General features: G+C 36.9%; 1 non-coding gene across 1 annotated transcript; it reads left to right on the plus strand.

Annotated features, from left to right (window-relative positions):
* The first annotated feature begins 5,176 nt into the window (after nucleotides 1-5,176).
* LOC112760746 (small nucleolar RNA R71) lies at nucleotides 5,177-5,280 on the plus strand. Its single transcript, XR_003181171.1, has one exon. It is a non-coding gene; the product is annotated as a small nucleolar RNA R71 (small nucleolar RNA).
* Nucleotides 5,281-13,866: the final 8,586 nt, after the last annotated feature.

Below are 13,866 nucleotides of genomic sequence, written 5' to 3' on the forward strand. Positions count from 1 at the left end.
CTTCCTTACTTGGCGTTGCCTTGGAACACGCCCATGCTCTCCCAGCCCAACAACGTGCTCGAGCCTTCCCTATGGCACCAAGCTTTGCTTGCTACGTTGCCAAGGAACACGCCTTCAGAACTTGGCGTTGGCAATGTGCATCTCCCTTTCCTGGGCCAAGTCTTCTATTCAGCGTTGTTTGCCTGCATTGTCCTCAAACACACCCCTCATCTCTAGGCTGGCAACGTGCTCGAGGATTTGGACTAGCTCCCCAAGGTTGCTTGCTGTGTTGCCAAGGAACACACCTTCAGAATTTGGCGTTGGCAACGTGCTTCACACCCTTCCTACCCAAGCCTTCTTGTTGCTGGCGTTGTCACCAAACACGCCCTTGTTGGTGGCGTTGGTAACGTGCTTAGGAGAGAGCCAGGGCTGTCTTCCATTGTTGGGCGTTGTTGGCAAACACTCCAGCTCTTCCTGGAGTTGGCAACGTGCATGATCACTTCCCAGGGTTGCTTCCTTTGTCCCTGGCGTTGCCTAGGAGCACACCCTTGTTCCTGGCGTTAGCAACGCCCAAGTCCCTTCCTCCTTGCCCTGTTTGCTATGCCCCCAATCTTTCTTGCTCTAATTCTTGCTTCCTTGCCTTCTTGCTTCATTACCTATCATTAACCCAAGAAATTGTCTCAAAGTATTGCCATTCCATGCAATCAATTTCAAGAGATTCATTCATACTCATTCATTTGTAAACTTCTTGAATTATTTGCATCAATATGGCCAAGTTCCACCTAATTCTTGGTTCATGAATGCATGGAGAGAAAGTTCATATAACTGCTTGTTTATTTTGATGAAAATGAATGAAATTAAGCTAAAACTACTTAAACTAACTAGCTAATATAGCAAAGATGCAAATGCATCACCTTTAAAATTCACTTTTTACCACCCGTAACTTTTAATATTTCTACTTTTACCGCCCTAACTTTCAGAAATTACCGAATAACCCCTCAAACACCAAAATAATTACAACCTTGCCCTTTTTAAGATCTAAAAGGTGTTCTACAATGTTCTTCATCACACTCAAAGTGTTCTTCGTGTTCTTCGTAAATTCTTCAGATTCTTTCTCTGTTTTTACCCGTTTATCAGTCTTTTCAGCAACCGGTTTTTACCATAATTCATAACAAATTAGCAGCCACTAAAATCCCATCTTTTCTACATGATTTCAACACAAATTGAACCTCAATTTAAGCTTAGGGTTTCGTTTTTCCAGCTGCCCAAGAACATGAACTTTAAAGCTTGAATTTCATCAAATTTCATCAAAATTTCACCAAAATTTCAACAAGAATCACTCATATAAATCATCAATTTCAAGCACAGCCAAACCATATCATAATCACACAACTCAAATACAATCAATCAAGATTAAATTCGTCAATTCCTACCTGGTTTTGCTGCTCCTAATTCGGTTAAACTTTCAGGTGGTCCTTAAGCACTTTTTTCTCCAAAATCACGTCAAGAACAACTTTAAATCCAAAAACTCTCAACTGACCAAATCTCACTCAGTATGTTAGGAAGAGATATCTCACCTTATACTTACTGGAAATTCACATTTCTTGGCCCTCAAGTCAAGTTAAGCATGATTCCTAAGGAAGAACATCAGGAAAACACATGTTTTGCATGGTTTTCCTTGAAAACCGAATTGAAATGGGAGGGAGACAGCCATCTCACCTTATTTCCAGCCTTGATAAGTTATATGGTTATGTAGAGGAAGAAGAGAGGATCATTTTGGTGAAATCAGAGTTTTGATTTGAGTTTTGGTTCAGAAGAAATCAAGATTTAAAGATTAAGTGTTCATGAAAGTTTCTCTCTTTTCTCTCTTGTTATTTTCGGCCAAAATGAGGAAATGAGACAGCCTTGGAGGTCTTGGGGGTGTAAGGTGAGTTGTGATTGGTTGGCTTGGAGGTGAATTAAAATAATATTAAAATATCTCTGGTGTACAACTACTAAAACTAGGTGTATCGGAACACTCGTAAAAACATCTCTAAAAATTATTTTCTAAGCTACTAGCATAAATGACACTAGTAACATATTTATTATGAGAATATTACATGTATAATGAGGCCTTAGCATTGCTAAATTCATCAGAGAGTGTTGGTGCTAAGCTGCACCAGTAAACCGTAAACCCGGTTAAACCGATTTTCTATTTTTAACTAAAACTGACCAGGTAACCTTATAATATTATTCAAGAAGCTTCTAATACTAATATAATGATAATATCATCCTATTATCTCTCTTCTCTCATAAATTGAGTTCGGTTCGTCAAACTGAGACTATTTACAAAAAACCAAATCAAAACTTCTCACCGATACGGTTCAAAAACCAGGTTCTTCGTGACTGCGTTATCGAGCTTGTCTCGGAAAAGGTTCTAACTTAAAGATGACATAATGACAATGAGGATTGAGATACTTGATGATATATCAAAGTTTTTTCCCTTACTGATCTTCCGGAGAAATCCGTACTTTCAGAAAAGATTTCGCGTTCTCGAAAACCAGGGTTGTTACAGATGTCCTTGAGCTCTTCTATGTCTCTTCCTTGTCTTTGTTGCTCCTCCCTCATTGCTCTTTGATCTTCTCTAATTTCATGGAGGATGATGGAGTGCTCTTGATGTTCCATCCTTAGTTGCTCCCAATAATTGTGTGGAGGAAAATGTATCCCCTGAGGTATCTCAGGGATCTCTTGATTTGCAGTCAAATGTTCTACCACTGAGCTATAGACCCTTGAGATGAATCTCTCCATCTCCTATGACTCGGAGGTAGAAGCTTTTGTCTTCCCTTTCCTCTTTCTAGAGGTTTCTCTGGCCTTAGGTGCCATCAGTGGTTATGAAAAAACAAAAAAGCTATGCTTTTACCACACCAAACTTAGAATGTTGCTCACCCTCAAGCAAAAGAAGAAAGAATAGAAGAAGAAGAATATGTGGAAGAATCTAGGACTATGAGGAGGGAAGGTGGGGATCCTGTGGGGTCCACAGATCCTGAGATGATCCTGTGAGGTCCACAGATCTTGAGGTGTCAAGGATTTACATCCCTGCACCAATTAGGCATGTAAAATGCCTTTGCATGCAATTCTGGCGTTTAAACGCCGAACTGATGCTTGTTCTGGGCGTTCAACGCCTAGATGCAGCATGTTTCTGGCATTGAATGCCAGTTCTATGCTTGTTTCTGGCGTTCAGCGCCAGATCCATGCTCTGTTCTGGCGTTGAACGCCAGCCAGATGCTCCTTACTAGCGTTTAAACGCCAATAAGTCCTTCCTCCAGGGTGTGATTTTTCTTCTGCTATTTTTGATTCTGTTTTCAATTTTTCTATTTATTTTGTGACTCCACATGATCATGAACCTAATAAAACATGAAAGAACAATAAAAATAAAAATAAAATTAGATAAATAAAAATTGGGTTGCCTCCCAACAAGCGCTTCTTTAATGTCAATAGCTTGACAGTGGGCTCTCATGGAGCCACACAGGTGATCAGGTCAATTTTATAGACTCCCAACACCAAACTTAGAGTTTGGATATGGGAGTTCAACACCAAACTTAAAGTTTGGCTGAGGCCTCCCAACACCAAACTTAGAGTTTGACTGTGGGGGCTCTGGTTGACTCTGTTTTGAGAGAAGCTTACTGTGCCTCTTTTCCATGTTTACAGAAAGGTGACCTTAAGTTTTAAACACAAGGGAGTCCTCATTCAATTGAAGGACTAATTCACCTCTGTCTACATCAATCACAGCTCTTGTTGTGGCTAGGAAGGGTCTTCCAAGAATGATGGATTCATCCTCATCCTTCCCAGTATCCAGGATTATGAAATCAGCAAGGATGTAAAGGCCTTCAACCTTTACTAACACGTCCTCTACTTGTCCATAAGCCTCTTTTCTTGAGTTGTCTGCCATCTCTAATGAGATTTTAGCAGCTTGCACCTCAAAGATTCCCAGTTTCTCCATTACAGAGAGTGGCATGAGGTTTATTCCTGACCCAAGGTCACATAGAGCCTTCTCAAAGGTTATGGTGCCTATGGTACAAGGTATTAGGAACTTTCCAGGATCCTGTTTCTTCTGAGGCAGTCTCAGTTGATCCAATGCATTTAGTTTATTGGTGAACATGGGAGGTTCATCTTCCCAAAACTCTTTACCAAATAAATTGGCATTCAGCTTCATGATTGCACCAAGGAACTTGGCAACTTGCTCTTCAGTAACATCTTCATTCTCTTCAGAAGAGGAATACTCATCAGAGTTCATGAAGGGTGTAAGGAGGTTTAATGGAATCTCTATGGTCTCTAGATGAGCCTCAGATTCCTTTGGTTCCTCAGAGAGAAACTCCTTATTGATCACTGGACGTCCCAGGAGGTCTTCCTCACTGGGATTCACGTCCTCAACCTCCCTTACAGGTTCGGCCATGGTAATTAATTCAATGGCCTTGCACTCTCCTTTTGGATTCTCTTCTGTATTGCTTGGGAGAGTACTAGGAGGGGTTTCAGTGATTCTTTTACTCAGCTGGCCTACTTGTGCTTCCAAATTTCTAATGGAGGACCTTGTTTCATTCATGAAACTCACAGTGGCCTTAGATAGATCAGAGACTAAATTTGCTAAGCTAGATGGATTCTGCTCAGAATTCTCTGTCTGTTGCTGAGTGGATGATGGAAAAGGCTTGTTATTGCTAAACCTGTTTCTTCCACCATTATTAAGCCTTGTTGAGGCTTTTGTTGATCCTTCCATGAGAGATTTAGGTGATTTCTCCATGAAGGGTTATAGGTGTTTCCATAAGATTCACCCATGTAATTCACCTCTGCTATTGCAGGGTTTTCAGGATCATGAGCTTCTTCTTCAGAATATGCCTCTTGAGTACTATTGGATGCAGCTTGCATTCCTTTCAGACTCTGAGAAATCATATTAACTTGCTGAGTCAATATTTTATTCTGAGCCAATATGGCATTCAGAGTATCAATTTCAAGAACTCCCTTCCTTTGAGGCGTTCCATTATTCACAGGATTCCTTTCAGAAGTGTACATGAACTGGTTATTTGCAACCATGTCAATGAGTTCTTGAGCTTCTGCAGGCATTTTCTTTAGGTGAATGGATCCACCTGCAGAAGTATCCAATGACATCTTGGCTAATTCAAACAGACCATCATAGAATATATCCAGGATGGTCCATTCTGAAAGAATGTCAGAAGAACACTTTTTGGTCAGTTCCTTGTATCTCTCCCAAGCTTCATAGAGGGATTCACCTTCTTTCTGTCTGAAGGTTTGAACATCCACTCTAAGCTTACTCAGCTTTTGAGGAGGAAAGAACTTGGCTAAGAAAGCCGTGACCAGCTTATCCCAAGAGTTCAGGCTATCTTTAGGTTGAGAATCCAACTATATTCTAGCTCTGTCTCTCACAGCAAAAGGGAAAAGCATGAGCCTGTAGACTTCAAGATCTACTCCATTAGTCTTAACAGTATCACAGATCTGCAAGAATTCAGTTAAGAACTGAAAGGGATCATCAGATGGAAGTCCATGAAACTTGCAGTTTTGTTGCATCAGAGAAACTAATTGAGGTTTAAGCTCAAAGTTATTTGCTCCAATGGCAGGGATGGAGATGCTTCTTCCATGTAAATTGGAATTAGGTGCAGTAAAGTCACCAAGTATCCTCCTTGCATTATTATTATTTTCGGCTGCCATCTCCTCTTCCTTTTCAAAAATTTTTGTAAGGTTGTCTCTGGATTGTTGTAATTTAGCTTCTCTTAGTTTCCTCTTCAGAGTCCTTTCAGGTTCAGGGTCTGCTTCAACAAGAATGTTCTTGTCCTTGCTCCTGCTCATATGAAAAAGAAGGGAACAGAAAATAATAATAGGGATCCTTTTTACCGCAGTATAGAGGTTCCCTTGTATGAGTAGAAGAAAAGAAAGTGAATAAGAGTGAAGAAGAGAAAAGAAAGGAGAATTCAAATAGAAGGGTGAGGATAGGAGCAGTGATTTGAGATGAAGAGAAGTGTTAGTAAATAAATAAATAAATAGAAGAAGATGAGAGAGAGAAGTTTTCGAAAATAATTTTTGAAAAAGAGTTAGTGATTTTCAAAAATTAAAGGGGAAATAAAATTAAAATCAAAATTTGAAACAATTAGTTAATTAAAAGAATTTTGAAAAAGGAGGGAGATAATTTTCGAAAATTAGAGAGGGAAAATTAGTTAGGTGATTTTGAAAAAGATAAGAAACAAATAAAAAGTCAATTAGTTAGTTGAAAAAGATTTGAAATTTGTTTTTGAAAAAGATATGATTGAAATTTTAAAAGATATGATTGAAACAAAAAGATAAGATTTGAAAATTAAATTTGAAAAGATAAGAAGTTAGAAAAAGATTTTGAAATCAAAGTTTTTGAAAAAGATTTGATTTTTAAAAAATCAAAATTAATGACTTGATTCACAAGTAATCACAAGATATGATTCTAGAACTTAAAGTTTGAATCTTTCTTAACAAGCAAGTAACAAACTTGAAATTTTTGAATCAAAACATTAATTTTTGATGATATTTTCGAAAATTATGAAATAAAATTAAGAAAAAGATTTTTTGAAAAATATTTTTAAAATTTTCGATAATAAATAAGAAAAATGAAAAAGATATGATTTTTGAAAATGATTTTGAAAAAGATAAGATTTTTAAATTGAAAATTTGATTTGACTCATAAGAAACAATTCAATTTTAAAATTTTTTGAAAAAGTCAATCCAAATTTCTGAAATTTATAAGAGAAAAAAGGAAAGATATTTTTTTGATTTTTGAATTTTTAATGATGAGAGAGAAAAACATGAAAAATGATGCAATGCATGAAAATTTTGGATCTAAACATGTGATGAATGCAAGAACACTATGAATGTCAAGATGAACACCAAGAACACTTTGAATGTCAAGATGAACACCAAGAACTTATTTTTGAAAATTTTTTTTATGCAAAGAAAACATGCAAGACACCAAACTTAGAAATTTTTAATATTTAGACACTAAGAATTCAAGAATGCATATGAAAAACACCATACAACACAAAACAATATAATATGAAGATCAATCAAGAAGGTTTATCAAGAACAACTTGAATATCATGATGAATGCAATGCATGAATGCAAGTTTCGAAAAAATGCAAGATGAGTATGCAATTGACACCAAACTTAAAATTTGACACAAGACTCAAATAAACAACATAAAATATATATATTTTTTTTATTTTTATGATTTTCAATTTTTTTTTTGGATTTTTGTGTATTTTTTCGAAAAACATATAGGAAAAGGGAAATAAGAAATTCAAAAAATTTTTAATAAGAATTCCAGGAATCTTTCAATATTAGCCTAAAGCTCCAATCCAAGGGTTAGACATGGCTTAATAGCCAGTCAAGCTCTAGAAGATACAAATCAGTCATACAGTAACAAATTTGATTAGCACCAACTAGCTTGCTCTTGTAATGATGACTTGGAAGCCTCAGTCTAAAAGAATTTAGACATGGCTTTACAGCCAGCCAGGCTTCAACATGCTTCATGAAACACTAGAATTCATTCTTAAAAATTCTGAAATAATTTTCAAAAACAAAGGGAAAATTTTTTTTTTGAAGGATTTTTGAAAATTTTTTTTTTGAAAATAAAACAAAAAGAAAATTACCTAATCTGAGCAACAAGATGAACCGTTAGTTGTCCAAACTCGAACAATCCCCGGCAATGGCGCCAAAAACTTGGTGCACGAAACTGTGATCTCTGGTAATCGCTCCAAAAACTTGGTGCTCTAATCTTAATTCATAATTTGTCACAACTTCGATACAACTAACCAGCAAGTGCACTGGGTCGTCCAAGTAATAAAACCTTACGTGAGTAAGGGTCGATCCCACGGAGATTGTCGGCTTGAAACAAGCTATGGTCACCTTGTAAATCTCAGTCAGGTGGATATTAAATGGTTATGGAGTTTTTGAATAATAATAATAAATAAACAGAAAATAAAGATAGAAATACTTATGTAAATTATTGGTGAGAATTTCACATAAGCGTATAGAGATGCTTTCGTTCCTCTGAACCTCTGCTTTCCTGCTATCTTCATCCAATCAATCCTACTCCTTTCCATGGCAAGCTGTATGTTAGGCATCACCGTTGTCAATGGCTACATCCTGTCCTCTCAGTGAAAATGGTCCAATGCGCTGTCACTGCATGGCTAATCATCTGTCGGTTCTCGATCATACTGGAATAGGATCCATTGATCCTTTTGCGTCTGTCACTACGCCCAGCACTCGCGAGTTAAAGCTCGTCACAGCCATCCCTTCCCAGATCCTACTCGGAATACCACAGACAAGGTTTAGACTTTCCAGATCTCAGGAATGGCCATCCATGAGTTCTAACTTATACCACGAAGACACTAATAGCTCGGACTCGGTCCCCTGTATTAGATATCCAAGAGATATCCATTCAATCTAAGGTAGAACGGAAGTGGTTGTCAGGAACGCATTCGTAGGGAATGATGATGATTGTCACGTTCATCATATTCATGTTGAAGTGCGAATGAATATCTTAGAAGCGGAATAAGTTGAATTGAATAGAAAATAGTAGTAATTGCATTAATTCTTGAGGAACAGCAGAGCTCCACACCTTAATCTATGGAGTGTAGAAACTCTACCGTTGGAAATACATAAGTGATAACGTTCAGGCATGGCCGAATGGCCAGCCCCCAAACGTGATCAGTAGATCAAAAGATAATCCAAAGATGAAAATATAATAGTAAGAAGTCCTATTTATACTAAACTAGTTACTAGGGTTTACAGAAGTAAGTAATTGATGCATAAATCCACTCCCGGGGCCCACTTGGTGTGTGCTTGGGCTGAGCTTGAAGTTTACACATGTAGAGGCTTCTTTTGGAGTTGAACGCCAAGTTGTAACGTGTTTTTGGCGTTCAACTCTGGTTCGTGACGTGTTTCGGCGTTTAACTCCAGACTACAGCGTAGAACTGGTGTTCAACGCCCTTTTGCGTCGTCTAAATTCGGCCAAAGTATGGACTATTATATATTGCTGGAAAGCCCTGGATGTCTACTTTCCAATGCAATTGGAAGCGCGCCATTTTGAGTTCTGTAGCTCCAGAAAATCCACTTTGAGTGCAGGGAGGTCAGAATCCAACAGCATCAGCAGTCCTTCTTCAACCTCTGAATCTGATTTTTGCTCAAGTCCCTCAATTTCAGCCAGAAAATACCTGAAATCACAGAAAAACACACAAACTCATAGTAAAGTCCAGAAATGTGAATTTAACATAAAAACTAATAAAAACATCCCTAAAAGTAACTAGATCCTACTAAAAACATACTAAAAACAATGCCAAAAAGCGTATAAATTATCCGCTCATCACATATACAACAACAACAACAACAACGCTTTGTCCCATTAAGTGGGGTCGGCTACATGAATCAAATGACACAATTGTGCTTTGTCATGTATCATGTCTATAGAGAGACTATTTACATGTAGATCTCGTTTGACCACCTCATGGATGATCTTCTTAGGTCTTCCTCTGCCTTTCGCTCCTTGTCTATCTTCCATCTCATCCACCCTCCTAATTGGATGTTCTATCGGTCTTCTTCTCACATGTCCAAACAACCTAAGACGCGATTTAACCATCACTACAAAAAGGGGTTAAAACGGCGGTTATTTTGGAGAATTACGGCGGTTAAAATTGCCATTATGACCAAAACTGGCGCCTCCAAGAAACGCCGTTATTCTGGATGCCATTCTGGTTATTACGGCGGTTTTCAGAAAACCGCCGTAATAACCTGTGGATAATACGGCGGTTTTTTAAGGGCTAAAATGGCAGTTTGTAACCGCCATTATTTTCGCATAAAATGGCGGTTTTTGAACAGCCACTGTTTTTACCAGGATGTTGTGGCATCTCTTCTGTTTAAAATGGCCGTTAAAAATTGCCGTTTTTACCATTATAACCGCCATTTTTACCATGTTATAATGGCATCTTTTGTGTTTAAAATGGCAGTTTCTAACTGCCGTTTTTACCAAAATATAATGGCATTATTTTCGTTTAAAATGGTAGTTTTTAACCGCCGTTTCTACTAGTGTATAATGGCGTCGTTTTCATTTAAAATGGAGGTTTCTAACCGCCGTTTGTACCTAATTATGATGACAATTTTATGCTTTTTAAAATAAGATTGAAACTACTAATTTAAAGTGATACTTTTGAAACTCACTTAAAATTCTCATAATAACCAAAAGGTATAGCCATAAATCAAACATCATAAGATAATTTTTAATTCATACATGATCCAAAAGTCATAATCCAAGTCATAATTGAAATGTCATAATCCAAAAACAAAGTATCAAAATAACATTTTTCAATAGTATGTCTTAACATATAATCCTTAATATACGTCTTAACATATCAAGCAAGGTCATGCTTCCTTGTTGCTTGCTCCAGAAGCCCTACTTCCTAACTCTTTTGGTGATGAAATTTCACTCTCCTGATTCAATTCCTACAACAAAAATATAATTATTATGAGCACAAGAAATACAAGAAAAAGGCATATATTAATAATAAGTGAATAATTATGAATTTGAATTCATCTAAAAAATACATATAAAATATTACTAATAATACTACTAGTGCTAGTTGTTAATTAGCTTTCCCATGTGCTTGTTAACCATAGCAGCGACAAAGAATGAAACTTAAGATCTTTCTATTCACTAATGTATAGAATCATTTTCAAACAATAGCCTGAAGCCAGCAGCAACAAACAACAGTAGTAACTACCATGGAATTTGGAGCAGGAAAAATAAACAAATAAACGACGTTAGCTAGCTATATCCACCGTGCATGCTAAATTATAGAAATTAATGTCAAGTGTGTAACCTAAATAAGAACAACCCTTAGTCAACAACCAGCAATAACACACGCTCATGCTCACCTATTACCATTAACTGCTTCCTACTTATGCCTATATACCACAAACATTAATAAATCTTTTTTTTCACTTTTTGTTAAACAATTATAATTTAGAAGAAAATCAGAATGGGAAGTCGAAATCTGTATCCTAGCAACTTGGTGAATAATGAAATGATGAATAATAATGCAATTTGGTGGGTAAATCATGCCAAATGTAAACTTAAATTACTTTACTTTTTGTCTTTCTTGAGTGTCCTTTCAATATTTTCATCTTCTTGTACTCAGTTGCATACATTTCTTATTAGTTGTACTGTACTGAATACTGATCCAATTATTCACTCAAAAGTACATTCAGATAGCCAACAGTGACCATGACCGAATATTAACTTATTTTGGAGATCAAAAGTATTCATGAACATTTTACAATTATTTCACATCAGGGATTGGCTTATAGCAAACACAGGCCAAAAAAGAATTTGAGCACATCGATGATGCCATTAAGACCAAACCATATAGGAGCACATTTTGGGGATGCCACGTGGCAAACTGTAATTCAAGGAACCATATAGGAGCACATCGATAATTAACTCGTTTAATTACAATTAACACATTCTTTCAATAATCTAGTCTAGGTGTAGAATCTATTAGTGAAGGCATCAACAACAATGTTCTTCAAGCCCCCTATCGTTGATGCCAACATAATGCACACTCCATTCTATGCAGGCTGTAGCATATTAAAGCAAAGGAAAAAAATAGGATAATTGTATTTGTACCTGTGAAACTTGTTGAGTAGGTAACATTCCAGCCAATTGTATTGAAATTTTACCTCCTTCCTTAGAAGCAATATAGGAGACTAGCGCTTACAATTGCACTTTAACGGTATCCAACTCTTCTTGCACATTTGGATCACAAGTAGATGATGTACCAACATCATTTGAAGAATCTAAATTCATTTGACTAATCCTTGTAGTGTTGTTCTTGAAAGCAATTGTTGGAACAGCTCCCATACCTAAACCTCAAACACGACCAGGATGCTCTTTCCCAAAAACTACTCCAAGAGCATCAAGAGGAGAATTAACAGTTAATTCCATCGGTTGTTAGCTACTATGTGCTTCAATATTCTCCTACATGTATAAAAAAAAGAGAAAGAATAAAAAATAGTATTATCTTATAGAAAAGAAAGAAAAAGAAATACAAACAAGTTACTTATTACACTTTAGTCTTACCGCTATTTCTTTAGCTTTTTCATTAACATAACTTCCATCTATTTTCTTGTGAGTGATGTCCCACATTTGAACCCTACTAACTTCTTTTCCCGTCTCTTCCGTCTAAAATTTAAGAAAAGTAGAAAGACTCGATCAAAAAATAGCAGCCTACTAACTTCAATCATGTATCTATTATTCATCTAATTATTATTTGAGATAGATTAGATATGCAAAAAATTAAGAGATGATGCATGCATTATATTTGAGATAGATTAGATATGCATGCATTAATTGATTACCAATTCAGCCCTTCTTCTTGCAATTGATTTAGCACCTGAAGTATGAGGAATTATTTATTTTTGCCGAATTTCTTGATTCCTCTTACAAAGTTTCTGCAAGTTAAATTTGGACACAATTAAATAGAGCCAAACATGCATTCAACATATAACAAAGCTTATAAAAAGAGAGCCAAGAAAATAATAATAATAACAATAATAATGGTTTCAAGAGGGTAAAAGAGTGCAGCACTGCTGCATGAGAAGCTATCACTAGTTCATTACCAACTCTATATAAAATAAAATACAAGAGCAGGCAGCAGCAATATCTGCTTCATATAAGGCTTTTTAGTGGGTATGCCTAATAATTATATATATTCCAAAGGCTGTAAAAAAGGACAACATTTAACTAGGAGAGTAAGTACTTACTTGAGTTTTAGGCTTCTGGTGCACAAATTGTGAATCACACTTTTCACAACTCGTACCACTAACCAACAAGTGCACTGGGTCGTCCAAGTAATACCTTACGTGAGTAAGGGTCGAATCCCACGGAGATTGTTGGTTTGAAGCAATCTATGGTTATCTTGTAAATCTTAGTCAGGAAGTCAATTATGTTTATCAGTTGAATTTCAAATAAACAAGAGAGCATGGATTAAAGGTTACTTGTTATGCAGTAATGGAGAATATGTTGGAGTTTTGGAGATGCTTTGTCTTCTGAATCTCTGCTTTCCTCAGTCTTCTAATTCACGCACGCACGTCCTCCTATGGCAAGCTGTGTGTTGGTGGATCACCGTTGTCAATGGCTACCTTCCATCTTTCCAGTGAAAACTACGCTCACGCGCTCTGTCACAGCACAGTTAATCACCGGTTGGTTCTCGATCCGGTTGGAATAGGATTTACTATCCTTTTGCGTCTGTCACTAACGCCCAGCCTTCAGGATTTTGAAGCTCGTCACAGTCATTCAATCCTTGAATCCTACTCGGAATACCACAGACAAGGTTTAGACTATCTGGATTCTTATGAATGCCGCCATCAGTTCTAGCTTATACCACGAAGATTCTGATTAAGAGATCTAAGAGATACTCATTCAATCGGATATAGAACAGAGGTGGTTGTCAGGCACACGTTCATGGTTTGAGGAAGGTGATGAATGTCACGGATCATCACCTTCATCATAGTTAAGCGTGAATGAACATCTTAGATAGGAACAAGTGTGTTTGAATGGAAAACAGAAATACTTGCATTAATTCATCGAGACACAGCAGAGCTCCTCACTCCCAACAATGGGGTTTAGAGACTCATGCTGTTAGAGAATACAAAGTTTTGATCTAAAATGTCATGAGATACGAAATAAGTCTTCTAAAAGTTGTTTAAATACTAAACTAGTAGCCTAGGTTTACAAAAATTGAGTAGACTATGATGGATGATGCAGAGATCCACTTCTGGGGCCCACTTGGTGTGTGCTGGGGCTGAGATTTAAGTGAGTCATG

The sequence above is a fragment of the Arachis hypogaea genome, chromosome 16 (genome assembly GCF_003086295.3).
Source record: "Arachis hypogaea cultivar Tifrunner chromosome 16, arahy.Tifrunner.gnm2.J5K5, whole genome shotgun sequence".
Lineage (NCBI taxonomy): Eukaryota > Viridiplantae > Streptophyta > Magnoliopsida > Fabales > Fabaceae > Arachis > Arachis hypogaea.